Genomic DNA, 25077 nt, shown 5'->3' with positions numbered 1-25077 from the left:
TTCAAAAAAGATTAATTTGAAAGTAGAATTGATAATAAATATAGAAAAATAAACAAAATGAAGAGTCAGAAAAGTCTCCGAAAAAAGAGCAATGGGTAGAGGTGCTGTACCACATGTTTAAATGTATGACAAAACCCCAAAAGTTAAAATAGTGGAAAATGTACATGAATAGACAAACCACTGAAATTAGGAAAGAAAGCCCAGAAATATATCCCAATAGAAGATGAAATGTAATATATGATCAAAGTGGCACATAAAATCAATGGGGAAATAAAGTTGGAACAATTTCATAGCCAATTAGACCAAAAAATTAAGTCAAATCCATACTTTAAATCATACAGCAGGATAGTTAAAGTCATTAATTTATATTTTAAAATGAAATAATAAAAATATAAGAATAAATCATATTATTAATTATAACTTTCAAGAAAGGCCTTTTTATGACTCAAACTTCAGAAGCCATAAAAATTGATATAATGTAATGATACTTTCTTAAGATCTGAAAAAAAACTAAAGGCAATGTACTGAGAAAAAATATTTTCAACTCAATAAAGTGTTTTGCTTTTTCCTTATTTATAAAGAGCTCCTAGGGGAAAAATAACTCCATTAAGAAAGTTGAATAAAAAGAAATGCAATAGCCTTTAAACATGAAAAAAGATGTTTAATATCACTAGGAATTAAACATGATACCATTTTCATTATCAGATTAGCAAATATCCAAAAATCAGATAATATAAAATGTTATTACCACAAGGAGGAAACAGTTACCCACATTCATTGCTGGGGAGAGTGTAAATTTATATGTCCTTAGGCAAAAGGCAATTTGGTAAGATCCATCAAAATTATATATACTTGTGCTTTTTGACCCAACAATTCTATCCCTGATAAATTATTCTGATACAGTTATTCTTTCACTAATTTGACCATATGCAAGTTTACATGGCACAATTGTTTATCATGGCAAAAGACTGGCAAAATATAAATGTCCATCAACAGGGCACTAGTTATATAAATAATGGTACATCCATTATTATTTGAAAAAAACCAATGCTGCCTATATACTAAAATGAAGCTACCCCCAAGGTATATTATTAAGAAGTAACTTTCATTTTTAAAAAAGGAAATTTAAGAATCTATAATTGTTTTGACATGCATAAAGAAACTCTGGAAAGCTATATATGAAACGAATGTTAGTGGTTTGTGGGAGAAGGATGGCATGGGAACCAGAAGGATAGCAAATGGGAGGAGAGGAATGATTTTCACTGTATAACTTTTAATCCCTTTTGGCTTTTGAATCATACATGTTCAAAACATTTATTTTCATACTGCCAAAAGAGATTTAGACTTACCAGGAAGAATAAATTATTAGGAAGAGACAAAACTGTGAGAAAGATGGCTTTCTCTATTGGATATAGAAATGTACTCTAAAAATGCAGCTGTGAATTAAAAATATAATGGCTATATTGGCCCAATAAAAGCAGACATGGCAATGGCAACGAACAGAAAAACAACGTAAGTATGTATAATAATCAGTACATGAGAGATAGGATACATGTCAGGAGAAAGGATAGATTGTTCCACAAATGGTAATGGAATCAATGGGCAACGATTTAATGGAAAAATAAATTTAGATCCCTACATCCTACCCTACTGAAAACTAAAAGAACAGAAGAAATGAATTAGACATTTTCAATAACAGACCTAAGTGCCAAGAGACTTCTGGATGTTGTGTATGAGGATGTGGTGACCATAGTCCGAAAACGACTTAAAATGTTCTGTGAATGAGCCAAATTAGAACTCCCTCAGAGAAGAACACTTTCATAACATCTCAGTCTCAGTGACCCCAAAACCCCAGTTATTTCAAATCAGCTCTTCGCAGACAGTTAAACAGAAACTTCTGTTGCTTTTCCTGCAACCTATTTTCCTTGCTAAAAATTCACAGCGATTCTCTGTTTGAACTTTACAGCAGTTGCAGTTTTGAGGATTCGTTATTTAGGTTTCATCCTTACAACAGGTATCTAAGTGGTTCTTAGAACTGGTCTATCTTCTAGGCTGGGCTACTGCTATCTGGGTGTTTTCCTAAAAGGGCTTTTGATTTGCACCAGAGCGCTAAACCTAGATTCTCAGCACGAAATTATTTTTCTTTGACTTTCTTTCCCTCAGCATCAGTTTTCTTCATGTATTTATATTTTACTGCTAACTGTACTGGCTTTGTCTAACACTTTATCTTGCAAGTTAGGCAATGACTACAAAAAATAAAACTACTTTTATCTTAGGATTTCTTTTCCTTCTCCTTTCTCAGCTCTCCTTTCTATCCATCAAGGACTTTATTCTTTAAGGGCCAAATTTGTCAATTATATGGAAAGAGAAGGTAAACCAATAAGGTGTTTGGGTACATAGGGAGTATTTCTCCTCCATTTTTGTTTGCATATTCCTCTTTTTGTTTGTTTCCTTGCTTGTTTTAATTAAGCAGAGCCAGGGAGTATAGGTGGAGTCAAAATATATTTGGGTTCAATACTCATATATACCTGCTGTATGAGAGATCACTGACACATTACTTAATCTTGCTGAAATTCAAATTCTCATCTATAAATTAGGGCTAACATCTACTTCATATAATTGTTGTAGGGATTAACTAATTTCACTGTGATACTAGATGTGTTGATGCTAACAATAAATCTTAGCTGTTTATTTTATCTTCTAAATACCTAAAAAATTTAGCAATCATGAATATTGGTATTTCCTCTGAAAGACGGAGGTGAGACAGTTATTTGCAGATTGCACAGTGTGCAATCACAGGTCTGCTGTTTTGCAATGCTTGCTCTCATCCTTTTGATGTATGTTACAGAAAGGAAGGGTCTAGAATAAGCTTAGAAAACACAGATAAATGTTTTTCTTAAGCTATGTAGATGCTTTCAGAGCAGAGAAGCTGAGTTCTTTGGAACCGTCCTCCTATTCCAGAAACTATACAGATCGGTTTATAGCTGCCCACAGAAAGATACATTTTTGCACAACGGGAGACAAGATCTCTGTGGAGTCCACCTGAGGAGATGAGTTAGAGAATTAGTCAGCAAGATTAGGAAATTAATTGTGAGTAACCAACACATCATAGCATTGAACTCTGGTCCAGAAACCCACCCAGAGGCCCTGAGTGAGACAGCCAGGCACACAGCTCAACACTGTGGACTCCCACAGGAAACTGTAACTGGATTCTGATTCCACAGGAAAGGATTCGCTTCAAGATAGCAAACCCGTTTGTGGACGTACCCTTCCTGAAAGCATATTTGTAATCTATGTAAATCAGTGATTCAAACGCTTGCTTGCATATTTCTCTGACTACATGTAGGCCCACATTCACACTTGGAAACCTAAACCTACCTGGTATACACCTCCATCCACCTGACAAAAGTTATTTAGCCTAACTTCTGATTGAAGTAATGCATATATGCGAGGTTAAGGGTTTCCAAAGGTATGACAGACACCAGAAATTACTGGAAGCCTAATAAAGAAATATGGACCAGGTAAGAGTGGTACTTCTTTCATGAGTAACGAGTAATAAGCAAGGCCCCTTGAGCTGGATCTAGGCTCTGGTAACTATGGTGGATGGGTGGTATAGAGATATCGACATTATCCCTCAGATTTCAGCTGATGAGAGCTAGAATAAAACATATACAGATCTGAGATACTACAGAGAATTGGAGAGAATTTCTTTAAGGAAAATAATACAAATGGTTCATCGTCTAAATCCAGTGTGTTTCTGTATCTTCTCCTTCACGTGACCATAGGGACAGGTGACAAAGGGACACCTGATGAGGTTGGAAAATCGGGAAAAAATCACCTTCCCTGATGTCTCACACATTGTGTCATTGTAGACGTGATGATGTCCACCACTATCCTTAAACATGCCATTTCAAACTTCATTAAGAGTAATGCCAACAAATATCAATATGGTTTAGTAAAGTGATGCACACTTATAGATTTTTATTTCTATTCTGAGGTGAAATTACATCTGACTCAAGTCTTTGGGAAATCTGCTTGAAGAAATAAAAAAAAGTGTCTTAGAGATAAAGAACTCAATGTCTATCACCTCCTTGGGCTCAGCTTTTTAAAGAAACTTTTTATAATAGATTTAAAAACTTAGATTTATAGAAACAGACTTAGATTTACAAAGAAGTTGCAAAGATAGTACACAGAGCTCCCATATATCCCCTGCCCAGTTTCAACTACTGTTAACATCTTACATCATTACAGTACATTTGTCACAGCTAATGAACCAAACCTGTTACATTATTCTTAGCTAAATTTCATATTTCTATTAGTTTTTCCTAATGTCTTTCTTCTGTTCCAAGATTCCACCTGGGACAAAATAGAACATTTAATTGTTATGTCTTAGGCTTCTCTTGTCTGTGACAGTTTCTAAGACTACTGTTTCTCATGACTTTGAATTTGAATTGGAGTTTGTCTGATATTTCTCTCATGATTAGACTGAAGTTTTGAGGTCTGGGAACAGAGACAACAGAGGTGACCTGCGCTTCTCCTCACATCATGTCAAGTGTACATATGACCAACTGCATTCATCACTGATTATGTTAAGCTTCATCACCTGTCCCAGGTGGTGTTTTTTGGGTCTCTCCACTGTACAGCTACTCTTTTTTCTCCTTTTCCATATTGTACTCAAGTAACTCAGCAGAGTCAACACTTAAAGAGTAGAGAGTTATGCCTTTTTGTGGAGAAAGTATCTACACAAATTATTTGGAGTTTTAGGTGAGAGATTTGTCTTTTCTATTTTTCTTATTGCATCATTTATATTGCTATTGACTCATAGGTATTTATTTATGTTGTGTGTAATAATCCACTACTACTCTTCTTATTGCTAGAATTGCTCCAGGCTTGACCATTAGGATCTTTTTCAGTGGATTCCTCCATTCCATGGACAACTACTCATCATTTTGTTCTCAGGGCCCTTAATTACCTCCTAGCACTACAATGTGCCTTACACTCATCTTGCATATTCTCTGGTCCAGTAGGAGCTGGGTTTTCAGGCTAGCATATTATTCTAAGATTTCCATAATATATTTTCATATACTGAATTAAACCACATAGAGTATTCATTTTAGAGGTCAATCTTTAGAGCCTCCTGGGTAGCTCAGTTGGTTAAGTGTCCGATTTGGGCTTAGGTCATGATCTCGTGGTTGGTGAGTTCAAGCTCCATAGGGCTCTGGGCTGAGAGTTCAAGCCTGGAGCCTGCTCCAGAATCTGTGTCTCTCCCTCTCTCTATCCCTCCCCCACTTACACACTGTGTCTCTCTCTCTTTCTCTCAAAAATTAAAAAACATATTTTTTTTAAAAATTAGAGGTCAATCTTTAAGTCTTGAATTGTACTTCTGTAAAAAAAAATTTTCTTAGTACTCTTACATCAACTGCATTCCAAAGTTTCTGCACTTGACTAACAAAAATTTAATTTTATTGCCTAAATATTTAGTGGCTACCTATCTTGGTGATAGGACCCTATCTGTACATAAATATAATAGTGAAAGAAACAAAGTAACTGCATTTGGGAAACTTACATTCTAGTGTAGCATGATATGCAAAATAACAATAACAATACTAATACAATAGTAATGGAAGAAGAAGAAATAGTCTGGTGACAGTTTCAAGTACTAAGAAAAGAGAAACAGATTAAATGGAGATAAAGTAATGGAATGGAGATGCAAAGTCTACTTTATATACAGTGGACAGAGAATACCTCTCTAACAGAATAGGAGCAGAAACCTAGAGAAGTGAGGAAATAAGATCTGTAGGTAAGTAGGAGAAAAGCATTCTAGGCAGAGGAAAAACAAATGCAAAAGCTGTGACCGGGGCACCTGGGTGGCTCAGCTGCTTTGGCTCAGGTCATGATCTCACAGTTCGTGGGTTCAAGCCCCACGTCGGGCTCTGTGCTGACAGCTCAGAGCCTGGAGCCTGCTTCGGATTCTGTATCTCTCTCTCTGACCCTCCCCTGCTCACACTGTCTCTCTCTATCTCTCAAAAATACATAAATAAATAACAAATAAATAAATAAATTGAAAAGCTGTGAGGTGGGCAGCTTGACTTGTTAAGAAATTCCCAGAAGACCAGTGAGGCAAATGGGTGATAGAAGAATAGAGAGAAGAGAGAATCTCGAAGGCAATGCGGGGTATTGGAGGTTTGGATTTGGCTAGCTTGAACATTTTCAGCAAGTGAAATAGTAGCTCTCAAGTTGTCAGCTAGCTAGCCCTAAGATGATTATGACAGGGCAGTACTGGTCTGAAATGTAAACGCTCCATAAAGGAGTGGATTGAGGGTGTGGGTTTGGATTGGTTGGTTTGCATATGAAAAGAGTACAAGCAGACCTGCACAGTTTAGATCTCTAGGAATTGGCTAGCCCTGGGAGGGGCAATCTCTCTCCAGGGTCAGCAAAATCTCAGATGTCTAAACATCCAAAATCTGTGGTTAACAGGGGGTGGGTGCATAAGAAATACTGAGGAGGCTATTCAATAACTCAAGCAAGAGGAAATGAAGACAAATGATTGAGTTTGGGTATATTTTGGAAGCATAGCTAACAGGGTTCGGCAATGATTTAGGTGTGGTTACATGAGAGATAGAAAAAAGCCAGTGATGGGGCGCTTGGGTGGCTCCGTCGGTTAAGCGTCCAACTTCAGCTCAGGTCATGATCTCATGGTTCGTGGGTTCAAGTCCCACGTAGGGCTCTGTGCTGACAGCTAGCTCAGAGCCTGGAGCCTGTCTTCAGATTCTGTGTCTCCCTCTCTCTCTGACCCTCCCTGTTCATGCTTCTCTCGCTCTCTCTCTCTCTCTCTCTCTCTCAAACATAAATAAAAACATAAAAAAAAAGTTTTAAAGAAAAAAGTCAATGATGACTTCAAGACTTAGAGTTCCATCTACTGGAAGAATAGAGTTGTCATTGACTAAAAGAGAGAAGACTATAAAAGGGAGACAGTCAAGTGTTTTGTTTTGAGCTGATTACTTTTATGAATCCTAGGCAACTGGATACATGTGTCTGTAATCCAGGAGATGGTCCTGGCTACAGATACAAATTTTTGAGTTATCAGTGTATAGATTGTATCTGAAACCATAAAACAAATTCAGAGATCAATTTATTATTGTTATACATTAAGTCTAAGAACAAAACCATGTGTTATTCAGATATATGCACCTCAGGAACAATAGAAGAATACAGTGAAGAAATTAAAAAGAGCTGCCAAACAAAAAGGAAGAGTACAAAGAGAGTGGTCCGCATGGCTGGGGGATCTGAACCCTGGTTTTCCTGCCTATATTAGGTTTCCATAGATGCCTGATACTTTGTCCCTGGATGTGCTGGTATTAGGAGATACACAAAGAATTCCTTGGTATCTAGACATATTTTTCAGCCTCACTGCATAGCAGAGTGATTGGTAATAAAAAATCAGTCACTCTAGCCATTGTAGACTTTGTGGCTTTTGGGTCCAGTAGTATCTGGAGTCTAAATTGGCACTGTGGTATCCCAACTTCCAGTGCAGCTAAGCAATTGTTATTCAACCTGTAAACCTGTAGAATTCAAGGTCAAGAGAATGGGAAGAAAAAAAATTGCAAATGGGTTATCAGGTATAAAATGGGGAAGAAAAGCATGGATATTACCCCCAAGCTAATGCCATAATTAACTGTTCAATAATCCATTTCTTCATGTTATAAGGCCAGCTATGTTTTCATATGCAAATTTAATAATTCTCTTAACAGTCAACTTGCTATCTCACTTCTGTTACTGCAAAATAAATTCCTTGATCGGAAGTAATAATGAATGGGATACATGACATTGAATAAGTCATAAGTATAAGCCACAGGATGATGTTTCTGGTAGAAGCATAACAGATAGAGAAATCAAATCCATATTCAATATAAATATTCCTTATAGGAAGGTCAAATTATTTCCCCCTCCATGATAGAAGAGATCCAAATGTAATCATCCAGTTACCAGGTAGCTGGCTGGCCCCCCATATCAGTAGCTCCGCATTGTCCTCTGCTTTTGGCAAGTAGGTCATCAGCAGTGGCAGTAGCCAGGTAAGTTTGCCTAGGAGTCCATGTTATAAAATACATATTTGGCTGGCATCCCTGCCATCTTAAGCCACTTTGGTCATAAGCCCATTAAGAAAGCATGAGATTGTAGAGAAAAAGACTGACGCTCACAAAATGAGTTCTTTGTCTATCTGATCATTTAGAGCCATCTCTGCAGTGGACGGCATTGATAAAGCATTTTTAAAGAATACAAGTATCCTCTGACTTTAAGACATCCATCTACATAGCTGCTCTTCCTTCTTGCCCATATCTTGTCATCATCAACCCTCCAATTCTATTCCTTCCAAACCCCTGACCCTGTAGACATACCATTAGCCAGGCAGCATAAATCCTAAACTCAGATTAAGTCTAGGTAAGAAGGTAACGTACACTAATAAATGCTGTATATCTATATGGCCTCCAAAATCCAATGATGTCAACAAAGCTTCCTTTCTTATTAGTAATAGTGCCTTAAAATGTAGCATCTTGTTTTTCACTTTAGACAGACCATTACCTGCCACAAACCACTGGATCCAAGAAACTTTAGTGAGATTTCAGCCCCTAAGTGTTTGTGGGATTTTACCTTTTAGCTTCTAAAATGATTATATCCAAAGGCATTTATGTTTTTGCACCTTCCTGTTACTGACCTCCCATCAACATGATATAAACATTACAGACTTGCTTTACTGTGGGTTGGTATGAAGATCAAATGAAGACAAAGCTGGAGAGTTGAGAAGATGTAATATCTCCACTAGGGGAACTCAGATGTATCTGTAGTGTACATAGAATTTATTTTATATTCTCCAGGGTGGAAAAAAAAAAAAACTTCTGTAACAGAACCTGGGATTGTAATCTCCATCTCATTAAATTTACAAATCTACTGCCATTCTGCAAGATCCTTGGAGCTACAAAATATAAGAGACCCTTTAACACAGTCATAGAAATTCCCCTGTTCTCTGTGTCTTGAATTTAAAATTCTAGGTTTTAAGTTCTATCCTACATTTAGAAATAGCCAGTTTATTCTAGCACATTCCTCATATCCATCTCAGCCACCACCCATACTACTACAGAGGTGCCTTAGATTGGTATTTCATTTCAATGACAGTAGATGTGAATTGAAAAAAACTATTTCTATCCATTCTATGGACTACTGGGGTCTCATGCATTCATTGTAAATATCTTACTTACTTAGAACACTTTTTCTGCTTTCACCTTCAGTGTAATATCTATAAGATTCATTTCTAGTTCTGTTTCCTCAGGATAGTCTTGCTTAAACAGAAGATATTCTTTCATCCTATGAATTCTCCTATAATAGTTATATTTGTAATTGATTTTAATAAAATTACATCTCTGGCAATTTTTTAAACTCTTAAAGTCAATGTTTAGTTTTGAGTATGTATATTTATAATTTTTTTCTCAAGCTAGATTATAATTATTTTAAAGGCAAGGATAATATCTAGTACATATTTCATTCTTTACATAATAGAGAAATAGTTCCAAGAACATGAACTGAATTCAATGGACTACTCATTTAAATCAAAGTCACATAAATGACTATGGAATTTGTTATCAAAATCATATATGCACACATATAATAAAAATATTTTTAAAATATATATACCATATTTTTAGAGCTAGAAGGTTTTTGGACCGGAATATTTAATTGCATCGACAGAATACTACTTCCAGATTGTTTTGAGGCATTTTCCATGTGACAAACTTTACACCTTTCACCGCTTTCTTGAAGGATGGGCCTAGATCGTCACAGGAGTTTTAAATATTTATCATCTCCTAAATTTTACCAATCACAAGATCTTTTATAGTTATTCTGTTTATGCTACAGCCACAGCCTTTGTATTCCACTAAGTAGAATACCAATGACATAGTCAAATTTCTTTGTAGTAAAGTTGCTATACTTTTCTAAATTCACATTAGACTTTTGGGACCTTAATAAATTGGAAAGTTACTTAATGTGAATGAATGTTTATCATGTATAAAATGCAATTACAGTAAAGAAGACTGAAAAAAATATCCTATAGGTACTCCCAGTCTTTCACAGGGGGAGCCATGAAAGATGAAATGCATACTATTGAAGTAATTAGAAATGATTCTCTCTCTATCTCTCTCTCTCTCTCTCTCTCTCTCTCACACACACACACACACACACACACACACACACACACACACACAGGATGATGCAATTTTTGTCCTTCAAACAGTGACTGCTGCTTGCATGCCAGGTAAGACTGCCATTCCCTGAGCCTCCCTGAAACTTTAGGATACTCATGGCAAAGCAGACATGCCTTTTCTGATCTAAGTAACATGAATGAGGTGGTTATATGTAAGTTGACAGTAACTTTTATTTTCTTTTAAGTATGCATGTGGGTTTTGCTGGAAGTTAAAGAATAAGCTCAATTTTCTTTTCTTTCTCCATTCTTTCTCTTCCCACAGGGAGAGGGAGCAGGCACACAAAAATAATAAAGTCATTATGTGTTTAAGCGAAGTCTAGAAACAACTCTATGTGGGACATTCCCCATCTGTGCCACTGCACCAGAATTAAAAATGAATGTTCTATCTGCGTACACCCCTCCTCTCTCCTGCCACCACTTCCCCCTCTCCCCAGAAATTGTTTTCCCTCTACAGCTTGAAGGGATGTAAATGATAAGGCATAATGTAAACCTGACCCAATCAGTAAGCTTTTGTTTTGTTCTCAGGAAACTCTCCTCAGCTTGATAGAAAAGCCACTTGGAAACAATGGGTGGAAACAAAGAACAGAAATGATTTCCACATCAAAATGCTAACGCACCTGTTAATTCCCTGACTTAGTCAGTTTTTAAGCCAACACTTAAAGAATAAATCCTATCCCAGTGATTCATTAAATCTGCCATGATAGACATTAGCAAGAAACAATATTTATTTACTGCCTTGCAGAGGTAGTCAGCCATAACCAGGATATCATTTTGGGAACTGAAAAATGTGAGTTATGATGTTCAAAACTAATGAATAACAAACTTTATCAGAGTCTCCAAATTTCACTTGCATAAGGAAATATTTTCAGTTTCTTTGTGTTTTACCTCTGCACTGAAACTGGTTAAATATTGAAGACAAATTAAAACTTATTTCCATAACAAATTGTTTTTATAACAATTTTGGGGGGGTTGGTATATGTTTTTATTTCTTTTATAACTGACAATGAGTGTCTGTTGCCTTCAAAATGGCAGTATTCATTGGATTTTTTAACCTTTTTTTATTGTAATCACATTTTATAATTGATAAACATCCATTCATGTGAAGTAACTTTTCAATGTATTAAGTTCCCAAAAGTCTAATGTGAATTTTAAAATGTGTAGCAATTTTATTACGAAGAAATAGGACTAAATATGTCATTGGTATTCTACTTAGTGGAATATGAAGGCTGTAGTATAAAGAGAATAACTATAAAAGATCTTGCAGCAAATAAAATTTAGGGCATGCTAAATACTTAAACTCCTATAAAGATCTAGTTCTATCCCCCAGGAAAAAGTGGTGAAAAAGGTGTAAAGTTTGTCACATGGAAAATGCCTCAAAAAAATGTGAAAGTAGGGTGGGAAAATGGGTTAAATAGATGATGAGGACTAAGGAGGGTGCTTGTCATGATGAGTACTGGGTGATATGCAGAAGTGTTGAATCACTATACTGTACACATGAAACTGATATTGTGCTGTGTGTTAACTAACTGGAATTTAAATAAAAATTTAAGAAAAAAAAGAAACAATCAATTAAGCTGTTCCTGACTCATAAAAACTGCTTAGAATAATAAACTTTTATGTTACCAAAAAAAATCTGGAAGTAATATTCTACCAATGCAATTAAAATTAACATAGCTATATAGAGAAACTGAAGATCACAAATTTTCTTTTCCCCTTAAAATTCCAAAGAAGTTGGCTCATTACCCTCAGATTTTTAATATTGGGAAGTCTAAGGCCAGTCTGATTTTCCTGTTTTGTAATTGCTTAGACTGAATTCTTGTTACATTCTTTATAAGTAACACGGAGACACTTCAAAAGAAAATACCTTGAACTTGGTATCATTCTATTAACTTCTCTTACACTCAGGGGACCCTTTTGATGTTGTTCAAGAGTGGGATTTTTTTCTGTTAACTCAATTTGTATGTTTTCATTTTCTCCACTACTGCTCAACTTTTCCTCACAAAATTTGTGGGAGTTACTGACATTCTGGTAGTTTCCTCTACTAGTACTCCCGTGGTAATGACACCTATCTGGAAGGAGAATTGCAAGTTGATTCAGTGTGATTTTGTCATTCAGATTATCGCAAGTGCAAATTCCAAAGTTTTAGTATGTGGAAGGTAATTATTCCACTGTCACTAGAAATGATGTAGGTTTTCTTTAGTTTGTATCTTCTGTCATTGCAATGACAACTTAGAATTGGGATTAGAGGGCCCTGATGGGCTTATTTTATTTTTAAAAATTGATACTTTGTTACATAGTTTTTTTCATCTTAAAATATTACATGATTCAAAAAAAGATAAGGTTTGTTGATAGCTTAAAGCACATTTGATTTATGTATTTGATGCTGTTACATTTTTAAAATTATTTCATCAAAATCTTTTTTCAGCATAGTGGAAAGGTTGGAATTTGAGTAGAAAACTGTTTTGTACTGACTTCCAGACTGAAACATAAGATTCCCAAAATCCAACTGATATTCAAATTATCTATACTAGACAAATTAAAAAAAAAACAATATTGGGGGAGGGGAGCTTTCTAAAATGAAGGACTATCAGACTCCATTGTCCATCTATTACACCATAATTAAGGGTAGTGACCCTCTGATGTTTACATGTAGTAGTCCCTATTAGTGTGTATTTTAAAAAATAAACTAAGTTTCCAGTAACTGCTAAGATTGAATAAGCCAACTACAGTCTACCTCACTTACTGATTACAAGTCAAAACTCTGGAAAGACTATAAACTTCCTGAGGACTTTTAAACGTAAACACCAGCAGAAGAATTGAAGACTGAATTCAAAACTTGAAAGAGACCAATAATGAGTAGTGAATTTCACCTTTCATTTCTTCCTTTGTCTCTTGGCATGGTTCCACCTGAGCTGTCTTCCGTGCAAGGGCCTGGACTCCAGTTATAGTCTCCTAGCTCCATGGCAGTGTTGACATCTCTGTTTAGCCTTGTTGCTTCTTACTATCCACTTCTCATTTCTAACATCAGCGCAGCAAACAATTTAGCCATTTTCTACAGAATGTTGCATTCATTTCTCTGTGGTGTTTCCCTTTTCCCCAGGGCCTTAGCCTAGATGATCTTTTTGTCCTTCAATTATATATATATATATATATATATATATATATATATATATATATATATATATATTTTTTTTTTTTTTCCCCCCCAGGGGACTTTTATAAGCTCTCAGTGTCTGCTTTCTACCTGGCTGCTCTGGCACCCTTGAAAACACACTGAGAGGATGTCCTGGTGGAGAAGGTTGGCTTTTCCTTTCTCTGTGGTCTTGGGACCTCAGATCCTAGCTTCCTCTCCTCTCTTCTCCTTTCCTCTCCTCTCCTCTCTTTTCCTCTCCTCTCCTCTCCTTTCCCTTCTTTTCTTTGTTTTTCAATCTAACTTTTCTTATTGGCTCAGTGCAATAGCTGATTCAATGCAAGATACTCTGATGTAGCCAGAAATAAAGTCTTCATAGTTTATGGTTTGTGAGGCTGTTATTATTAGCTTTTTTGCTCAAATGTTTTCCAAAAAAGTTTTAGAAATTAATAACCCTTAAGTCTTTTAATACTTGTAATATGCTCTGTGCTTTTCCTCAGCTTCAGCAGAAATGGACTGACTGATATCTTTAGCTGGTACCCACCTATTTGCTATAAAACCAACAGTCTCTTCCTCCTTTTTAGAGATTTAATAGATGTATAGGTCCATTTTTGCTGGAAGCCATTTTTGAAGTAAGGCGGGGGGCCTCCTGCTGTCAGATGGTGGCTGATGTCTACACCCACTCATTTTTGCTTGAGCACTAACCCCCAAGGGGCTTAGCTGATTGGTGTCAGACCTTGTGAAGGAACTTCTAGGAGTTTCTTCTTTTGTGATTATGGGAGCAAATCTTACATTTCCTGAGAAACCTGGTTTTCTTGCCCTGGAGAAAACAGGCTATTGACCCCTGCTCACAAAAGAACTAACTCTTGCTTTTGCTAAGCTAAAAACATTGCCTTGTATTTGAATGCTAAAAATCCTTTCCTTCCCCAAGTGATAAGCATCTAGCCACCTACTTCAATCACTATTGATAAAGATATGCATGAGTCTTCTACCAACCTATGTTCTAGGAAATTTTTACATACCAAAGAATTTGTCATCAGAAATCATTGTCTAAGGCAATTGACACTTCTGTTTTGTACCCCATACATTTTTTCCATAAATAAATCTGACTCTCTGGTCAGTGCAGAGATGCCTGCCTGGTGAGCAGAAAGAAGCCAAGGCTCTCTCACTCCCTTTCGCCAACACTGTCCGTCCTTCAGGGAGCCCTGGATCTGCGGGAGCTGGACTCAGGCACCTTTTAAAGTGAAAGTTTATGTCTGCTCAAGGAAATATTTTCTGAGCCCTTGAAAATATTCACAAATTATTCTTAAGAAAATGTTCAATACACTGAGGTAATTATAAGTGATTAAATAGATATTAGTATACTGTTGTTTGGGGATTTAGGTCATTATTGGGTTCGAGACTTCTCAGATCCAATGTGAAATTCCATAGGTTGTATAAAACAGATTTAAATGTAAAACTGCCTCCCCCAAATAGATGTAACTTGATGAAACATGCCCTCACACATACTTAAAGAAAATTTAAAGACAACTAGTTTAGTAGTATCTATCAGGGATAGGGAACAATAATTTGATAAACTGCATTATGCCAGAAAATTCCAGTCCTGCTGATGCAGCAACTGTAACTCTGATCTGATTTCAAAATTGGATGAGTGAATTTTTTAAAGCCTCAAGATCTGAGATACCAATTATACATGAGGATTCTTTATGGGCCCACTGTTCTCATAAAAGAAAAAGTCTTCTTCAAAGTATTTTATATTTATGTGACTCTGATGTCAGAATAGTCACTGACATAAAGGTTTGAATTAAATTCAAGTTCTAAGTGTCAGCTTTCTATTGGCCTTAAACTATGGAAATGTGGAAAATTCACCTCTGGGAAATTTGTCACACTGTGATTTAAATACATAGCTGAAGGGTGCCTGGTGGCTCAGTGGGTCAAGGGTCCAACTTCAGCTCAGGTCATGATCTCATGATTCGTGAGTTCGAGCCCCATGTTGGGCTCTGTACTGACACATCGAAGTGGTGTGTCACAGTGGTGGGTTCTGTGTCTCCCTCTCTCTCTGCCCTTCCTTTGCTTGTGCATTCTCTTTCTCTCTCTCAAAAATAAACATTAAAAGCATTTTTTAAATAAAAATAAAATAAAAATACTTAACTGAAATAAACAAGAAAGATGGGGGAATGGGAGAATTTGATTTGCAGGGTACAATCAAAAATTTACCCAGTGGCTTTCAGATGCTGGAGTTTCATGGAGGGAGACAGCTTCAGTCACATAACATCCTGCCATATTTGAGAGGTAATCTATAGAGTCAAGTCATTTTCTTTATGTGTTATTTTCTGTTCTATCTTCTCCAAACCTATCTCCTTGATAGTCTCTAGGATGTTCTGGCTTTTATCAGAAAGAAGTTTGAACTTCTTATTGTAAGTAATGACTGCAACTGCATAAACTATGACTTGACAAATATAAAGCACTCCTTTGCAGTAATAGCTCTAAGGAAAGCTTCACCTAACCTAGATGAGATCACTCAGAACCACTTGTTGGTCAAAGGGTTCCAAATTGCAGTTATGTAGGATGAGTAAGTCTAAAGATCTGATGTGTAACATGATGACTATAATTAATAATACTATATTGTATGCTGGACATTGGTGAAGAGATGCCTCATCATTCACACAAAAAATGATAACTATGTAAGGAGATATATATGTTAATTAGCCTGATTGTAATAATCATTTCATTATGTATATGATTATCAAAACATCTTGTATAGAATTGGATATTTATATATTCTTTTTTAAAAAATAAAGAACAATATATACTTTTATACTAAAAGACACCTGGTCTGGATTCACCAAAGCTTCATGGATGCTCAGCCAAATTATAGGAAGACTGACCCCATACCAGTTACTCATCGCAAACTAAGTGGTACAATTGTCCAAGTCTACCCAACCATTCTTCACCCTGTTGCCATCAGGCATTTGTAGCTCATATTAAAAATTGGGGTGGTGTTTAAGTCATGAGGATGGAGCTCTAATGAAAAGGATGAGTGCCCTCACAAAAGAGATCTCACAGATTTCTCCAGCCCCTTCCACTGTATGAGAGGACAATAGGAAATTTGTAACCTGGAGGAAGACCATCCTCTAGCCATGCTGGCATTCTGATCTTGGACTTCCAGTCTCCAGACCTATGAGAAATCAATTCTATTGTTTATAATCTACCCAGTCTGTCTATTTTGTTATTACAGCCCAAATGGACTAAAACTCTTCCTTAGATTTTTTTTTTTTTTTTTTTAGAATAGCAAGATGATATCTTAATCCTTTTCTGGTGAAGAAGTTGAGAGCTACCAGCAGCCTCTCCCATCTTCATGGAAGGACATCATCTGAGACAACACAGATGATATGTAGAGAGATATAGGCAGGCAAGATGGAAAAGGAGAGCTTTATCAGGGTTGGAGTTAGTGATCTAGTTTCCTGAAGCTTAATTGCATCTCTGCCTTTCTCAAGGATTTAATTAGGTAAGTATATAAATTGACCTTTTTGACTAAACTGACCAAGTTAGATTTCTGTCACTTGAAAACAATAAATTCCAGACGAATTTTTGTTTAATACATATTTTACTGTCCCCGTTCCTACTAATTTTCATAAAGATTGAAATATTAGATTTCCTAGGAATTACCTTCATTTTCCTCCTCAAAGAAGTTTTGTAGTGAAAATTATTCTGATTTTTTTCTCTTCATCTTCAGATATTTCCTTCTCTTTCCATAATTAAAAAAGCTAAGCTAGTTTTTAAGTTGTTAGATGCATTCATTGATTTAATGATTTATTAATATTAACATTTTTAGCCAAAATGTGTTACTATTTATAATATTTGAATTACTTTTGTCAATTTATTCCAAAAATCACATAAAGGAAGTATCATTTTATAATGACTCAGATGCTAACCTTTGAAATTTAATACTTCTGTCTTAATGTTTAACTTCTGCCAAATATCAAAAATAAAATGAAAATTTATCCCCCATGATAATATAAAAATCCTAAGGCAGGACTATGACATTTTAATATACTGATAATCTAATGGTCAAAGATTTAAAAATTTAATGAACCAATGAAATTTTTCAAAAGAATTAACAGGAAAAATGCACACAAAAAATAACATATGTATAATACTGGAGGATATGGCCTTAGTATTTAGATTTTTTAAATTTAGAAATAAATTATAGAATCCTGTAAGGTAAATTCTAGGAGCTGTTTTGGTGGCCAATAAGTTATAAAAAAGTGGGTTGTACTTCTGAAGAGACATAGCAATGAAATGGATTTAAAAAATGGATTTTAAAAAACTAGATGCTAAATAAAATTAATATATAAAAGACACTGTTAATGGGGCCCCTGGGTGGCTCAGTTGGTTAAGTATCTGAATTTGGCTCATGTCATGATCTCATGGCTTGGAGTTGAAGCTCTGAGTCCGGCTCTGTGCTGACAGCTTGGAGCCTGGAGCTTGCTTCAGATTCTGTCTCCCTCTTTCTCTGCCCCTCCCCTGCTCGCACTGTCTCTCTCTCTCTCTCTCTCTCTCTCTGTCAAAAATAAACAGTTAAAAACTTTTTTAGTAAATAAATAAGTAAATAAGTAAATACATAAGTAAATAGATAAATAAATAAAAGACATTATTATTTAAGTATTTTAGAAAAAGTGGCAGGAATTCTTCAAGAGAATTTTTACTTTCCTAACTCTATCTATAACTCCATTTTTGTAGGTACACCTTGACCTTAACACCCATGATATTTTAGTCATTTAGGTGCACTGTTTCCTATCTCTCACATAACTTGCATTGACATCATCCTACAAAATAAACTAGGCTATGAGTAAAGATTTGCCAATGGCATGAAAATAAGTTATATTCCAATTTTCTCCAATTTTAGATACTTTTAAATTTGTACACATATCTACCAGCACCTACAGTTTTCTTTGCAGTCTAATCTATATTATCATTTTTTTAAAGAAAAAAAATCTTTTGAAATGTTGGTGCTTTAGCTCTAATTAAGCTTATTCTACTTATCTAAAATTTGCACATTTGGAGTTCCTTCCTGTTATGAACAAAATGAAGGATTCTCAATATGTAAAAAATTACACTTGCCAAAAATATTAAAGTGCTTTTCACCTAGAGTTTAATTTTATTTATTTATTTATTTATTTATTTATAGTGTGCATGTGTGGACTCATGAATGCGCATGAGTGGGGGAGGGGCAGAGATAGGAAGAGAGAGAACCTTAAGCAGGCTCCACACTCCATGCTTAGCACAGAGTCAGATGCAGGGCTTTATCCCACAACCTGGGATCATGACCTGATCCGAAATCAAGAGTCAATCACTCAACTGAGCCACTGAGGTGCTCTAAATATCTCCCAGACTTTTAATGTCTAATTCATGCATCCATATTTGACCAAGACTTTGATGGCAACCCACATTTGGAACACAAATGAGCCCTAGCACCTCTTCCAAGTCACCCCATGAGGGGATAGAGAATAAGGGTCATGAAAGGGGAGGGGTCAAGACTTAAAGGTAGATTTATCTATCTTTGTTTTAAATATTTGTAATAATATATCTCATTTGAAAGTTTAAAAGACAATCCTTCACATTGACACTAATATAGACACTTCATCAGCAGTTGGGCCATTCTCATTTCCCACTCCGTGCTGGGCACCTGAAAACTCTTCACTTTCATCAGTAACAGTTCTGTGAAATCCCCATGAGACCTCCAAAGGCTTACAGTCTTTTCTATCTGGAGTCACTCTTTTATTATAATATATATATATTTATTGATTTTCACACGGAAATTGAGAGATGTTGCTCTGTGTATATTAATGAGCCTATTTTAATATTTATGTGAGAAACTTAGATTATCCTTAATTCCTAGGCCTATCATCCTAGAAGCTTGGTTCTTAATTGTGGGGAAATAGGACAGTGCTTGATATCAGAACTTGGACCAGGAGTCAGAAATGATCCTACTAGCCACCACCCATCAACCTATTCCTCCCTCTGATATTCTTAGTTAAGAAAATTACTATCCTATTGCATAAGCCCGATGTATATAAAAATTAGTCAGCTTTCTTAATTATTCTTCTTTGGGGAGCTACTAAATTTGGTGAATAAGCCTAATTCATTTTTTTGCGGCTTTGTCTTTCCCCATTCCTACCAGACTATACTAACAGAAGACAGAGGCCAAACCTAATTTAACATGAAATCTTCTGAGCTGCATTTGGTACTTGTGAGGATGGCTACCATAATAACAACAGCAGCAAAAAAAATGGCTTAATACAACAGAAGTTTATGTTTCTTTCACTTAATGAGCCAATATTGAGGTTATTGGTTAACAGATAACTTTCCTAAATGTCACCATTTCTTCTATTTGGTAAAGTCAACAACCCCCTTGTCTTGGAGAGACCTCTATATTCAGGTGAGAAAGGTAAAAGAGAAGATAGAGAAAGCATATCTACATTTCAGTCATTGTGGCCCATAAGTGATGGCATTTTTATAAGTCATATAGCCCTACCTAGAAGCTAGGGGCTATGGGGCAGCCAGCAAAAATGGTTCTATAATAAAAGAAGGTGCATTACATTTTTTTTAAAGAAGGCATATAATTTTTTCATGGAAAGACATTGCCAAATAACAAAAAGTAATAGTTTTTATAAATTAGTAAAGCAATATCTGACAACAAATCACAACAGTATGATACCTAGACTCATTTTCTTCCACATGCTTATGAGTTACATACCTGTCAATGTTTAGTTTTGAGATGATCATCTACATCATGAAACATAACTTCTACTTTTTTTCTTGGAGAATTTCTTACTAAACCCCTCTGTGCTTCTGCTCCAATCTGAACCAGTTGTGCTACAACTTGATAGGAATGCCACACTTGGATTTCCCTTGGAAGCAGTCCTTGGACCACTATCTTTAATGGAATTTTTATTTCCTAGTCTTGGTTTATCCCTTTGTGCTGCTGAAGCACATCTTCCAAAGCTTCCTAAAAGAGTGAAAAGGAAAAACTTTGAACCCTTCACACTTCAAACCTTTAATTTTATTTTTGTACTCAATTAATAATTTGGTCAATGACTGAACTCTAAATTAAAATGATTTTCACTGAGAAAGTTGAAGGAATTTCTTCATTTCCTACTACCATCCATTATTATGTTTGAAGTCAAATGTTTTTCATGTGGCCTGTGGGAGATCTGGGAATCTTTATAGGCAGGACTGGCTGCCTGGACAGGTAACCAGCAGTCACTTAGGGCCTCATGCTTGGTTTAATAGTCTGCCTTGGTTTAATGTCTTGAAATACTTACTATTTGGTTTTGAATGGTGTTTTATAACTGAAGTGTGACAGAACAATGGGACATGTGGGTGGTCATACAGGGCTGCATCTCTTGCCATCCCCCTGCGTTCCTGGGATGGATTCTCAGCCTCCACTGCCCAGGCCCCTGGCATACATACCAGACCTTACCCAGCTTTCCCCCACCACTCCTTTACCCAGCGATCATTGCTGCCCTCTAGCTTTAGCGTGGCCAGTTTCATGCACAGGGGCATAAACATTAGGTGTCCAGGTACCACACACATATCCCAACACAGAGTTGCAATACTCGGGGGTTGCCCTCTTCCTGGGTTGGTGTGGCAGTTCCAAGAGGCAGGAAGTTGCCTGGCTGGACTTGCCCATCCCTGGCTAGCGCACAGCACACCCTTAGTAGGTGGCAGCAGAGAGCTATGGGAGCCCTCAGACACCTGTGAGGGTCTGAACTCACACTGCCAGTGTCACCACACTCAAGGAAGTGCACCATTAAGTACCAAACAAAAAATGTCATGACATGTTGAAAATGTTTGATACTTTAGTTTTCGTTTAGTTTAGTTTTAGTTTTAGAGAGAGAGAAAGTGAGTTGGGAAGAGAGATGGAGGGAGAGAGAATCTCAGGCATGCTCTACACTCAGCATCCAGCCCAGCACAGGGCTCAATCCCATAACTCTGGGATTATGACCTGAGCCGAAATCAAGAGTCAGATGCTCAGTCGACTGGGCCACGCAGGTGCCCCAGCATTTTAGTACTTTTAATGACATTTCTTTCTCTGCTTTTTGAACAAGGGACACTCATTTTCATTTTGTAGCAAGGCCCACAAATTATGCAACCAGTTTTGCTCTCAGGTTTTTGAACTTTCTTCTGATATGTCTTCGGATGTATCTATATATATTCACCAAGCTGGACATTCATTGGGTCCTTTATTTTTTTTTTAATTTTTAAATGTTATTTTTGAGAGAGAGAGAGAGAGAGAGAGAGAGAGAGAGCACGCACATGAGTAGAGGAGTGGGAGGGGCAGAGAGAGAGGGGACAGAGGATCTGAAGGGCGCTCTGCCCTGACAGCAGAGAGCCTAATGTTGGGCTAGAACTTATGAACCATGAGATCATGACCTGAGCCCAAGTTAGAAACTTAACTGACTGAGCCTCCCAAGCACCACCACTAGGTCCTTTAAACTCAGAGATCTGTGTACCTTAATTATTGATGTTTTATTATGTTATGTCACTGACCATTTCTTTCCCTCCATTTTCTTTTGACTTCCTTCTTTGTGACTTCTATCAGTCAGTGGTTACACATCCAGTCTTATCCTTTAAATTAGTATTTTCTTCCCTGTTTTGTGTCTTTTCTTTATCTTCTTCTTCCTAGGAGATTTCCCCAGGCCTCCTGGGAATCTTCTTTGGATTATTTCACTTTGGCTATTACATTTCTAATTTCCAAATGTTATTATATTTTTAGTAAGTGTCCTTTCCATTGAGTCTCATTACATTTTTATAAATGTAATATTGTCTCATCTCCTTAAGAATAATATTTTTATTTATTCATTTATTTATTATGGTTATTTTCAGCATTTTTCTCTATTTCCTGCACGATTTCTGTTTCTTTAGGGTTTCTTTGAGAAATATTTCTTTTGGCCTTTCTCTTTCAGGTTGGAGACTCCCCTCTCAGATATTTCTTGATCCTTAAAATCTGTTTACATTTAAAAGTAAAACACATAAAAGTTGTACTTTTGTACTTGTACTTCTGCAGGACTTGTTAACTTGAATGTCTCAAATGATAATGACAAGATTGTAGCCACATTTCCATTCATGACTCAGAAATAAAGGTATCTGGAAGTTTATTCTTTAAGATAGATCAGGGAGGAATCAGCTGGTCTTCAACCTGATGGGCATTTGAGGATTAAACTACACAGTTTCCCTATGCAAATTTTCACCTAATCCTCTTGTGTTTAATCCAGTGCCTCTCTACAACTCTGTTTTTCTGGTATCAGTGATTCCAGAGCTCGCCTGGTAACATTTCTCTAGAAAACCATTTTCCTAATTCTACTACCTGAGAGATGGGCAGGGAGGTGGAGCGAGGCAGGTTATAACAAGAGGGAGAATGGATGTCCAATCACTCTGCATACAAACTTTGAAATTATCCTTCAGCTCCAACTACACCCCCAATTCCTGTGTGCCTGTGCCTCTCAGGGTTCTGCAAGGGAAGCCTGCTCACTACACAAGGAAAGACCCTCTGCAGGGACAGTGCAGTATACCTCACTCCACCACATTACTTCAAATACTACTCTTCTATCAGCCTTTTCTCTTTCAGAAACTCCCTGAGATTACCTTTCATCTCCCACTCCTGTTGCAATGCTTTGTAAAGTCTGTTTTATATCTGTACTGTCATTTCAATAGCATTTCATAAAGTGGAGAAGATTGGTCTGTGTTCAATTTAGCACCTTGAACTGGAGTCCTCAATCATCACCTTTAATGGTTGTATAGCACCTGTGTGTTGGAATGAATCATGATTGATCATACCAATTCCAACTTCAGAAACTTTATTGCCTTATATTCACCATTATGAATAATATCTCATACATACATCCTTACACAATTATTCCCTAAGAAAAAAACTATTAGTGGCATTGTAGACTCAGGCTGTATGCATTGTTAAAATATATATGTGGGGGGAGGTGTGTGGGGGGGGGTGTGTATGTATCTTTTTTGAGAAAAAATGTCTATTGGTTGCCACTAAGCATGGAGTTGTTTAATGATTTGACAGGATAAGTGTTTTCTTGCAATTATTCTCATAATTTTATCAAACACCTGTCCATTTTTATATTGAGAGTATATATTTTCTGTGTACTGTTAATATAATTATAAAAAGGATTTATTGATGTACTATATTTAAATTCCTAGAGAAAATCTCACTTGAGTATGGCATATTATTCATTTAAAATAATTTGATTCCTAGTAGCTATCATTAAATTTGGACATTTGCATATTTATCTATAAATGTGTTTAATGGGAAGATATCTTTTATTAATTTTACTGTCTTTTAAAGATTTAGTGGGGAGCTTGGATGCCTCAGTTGGTTAAGTGGTCGACTTCAGCTCAGGTCATGATCTCGCAGTTTGTGAGTTAGAGCCCCATGTCAGGCTCCGTGCTGACAGCTCAGGGCCTGGAGCCTGCTTCTGACGACTCTGTGTCTCCCTCTCTTTCTTCCCCTCCCCATCCCCCACTCACACTTTCTCTCTCTCTCTCTCAAAAATAATAAAGATTTAAAAATTTTAAAAAAGATTTAGTATAAGAGCTATTTTTTCCTTGTAAAAAGAATTGGAAAGTTTTCCTTCTTAGCCAAAGTTCTAGCTTATGTTTGGAAGGCAATATGACATAACAATAAAATTTCCTATCTTGGAACTAAACAGCTGTATCTTTGAGTTCTGTCTATACTACTTACTGACCAGATAATTGCTCTGGACCACATGTAAAACAGAATAATAATAATCATTAAATAAGACACTATTTATACAATAGTAGCAGAATATTATGATAAATAGTATCTTTAATTATATATGCAGCAAAATCCATAAAAATATCCCCCTCTAAAATAATTCTGTGCTATTTTAGCAGTAGAACAAAACATAAAAATGTAGCAAAAACGTTATTATACAGAATCTACCAAGAATTAAATCTGAGCTTTTACCCATTTTGAATGCTTTAAAAACAGCTAGGAACTACCTTAAGCATCAGAAATAAAAATATGGACTTCTTGGCAGGTGAAAATGTCTCAATAGATAAGTTTAAAGATAGAGACCCTTGGAGGAAATTTCTGGGCTGAAAAATCATTAACAGAGCCCTCTTCAAACTCAGCAGAATTAAAGTTGTGCTTCTTATATTTTATCATGCTACAGAGTCACCTGTCCTTGAAGCACAGTGATTCTGATTCAGCAAGTCTTGAGTGGGGTCAGATAATCTGAATAGTTAACAAGTTTCCAGGTAATGTGGATGTGGATGCTGCTGGTTCAGTGACCACACTTGGAAAATCACTGCTATAGAGAAATCAGTGCTTCCATTCATGAAGGCATCCCCCGAGACAAAGTATCCACAGTGGTCAAGGCTTACCATACACTGTCCCTCTTCTGACAATTACAACTTTGTAAGGTGCTCAGATAGGTGCTAGCATCTCCATTTTTCACATGAAACAACCATATGATTTTCTCCCAAATGCATCACTAACATCACCAACGAAAGAACTGGAACTTTGGCCTTCGTCAGAAAAAGAACTTCTGGCATCTGAAGCTCTTTAAAACTAAAAACTCCATGGTGTATTTCAGCCACTGTTATTAATGGTGAAATATTTTACAGAGAATTCATCCTTTTAGTT

This window comes from Suricata suricatta, chromosome 7 (genome assembly GCF_006229205.1).
Source record: "Suricata suricatta isolate VVHF042 chromosome 7, meerkat_22Aug2017_6uvM2_HiC, whole genome shotgun sequence".
Lineage (NCBI taxonomy): Eukaryota > Metazoa > Chordata > Mammalia > Carnivora > Herpestidae > Suricata > Suricata suricatta.
The sequence above is the reverse complement of the archived record's forward strand: the minus strand, read 5'-3'. Positions refer to the sequence as shown.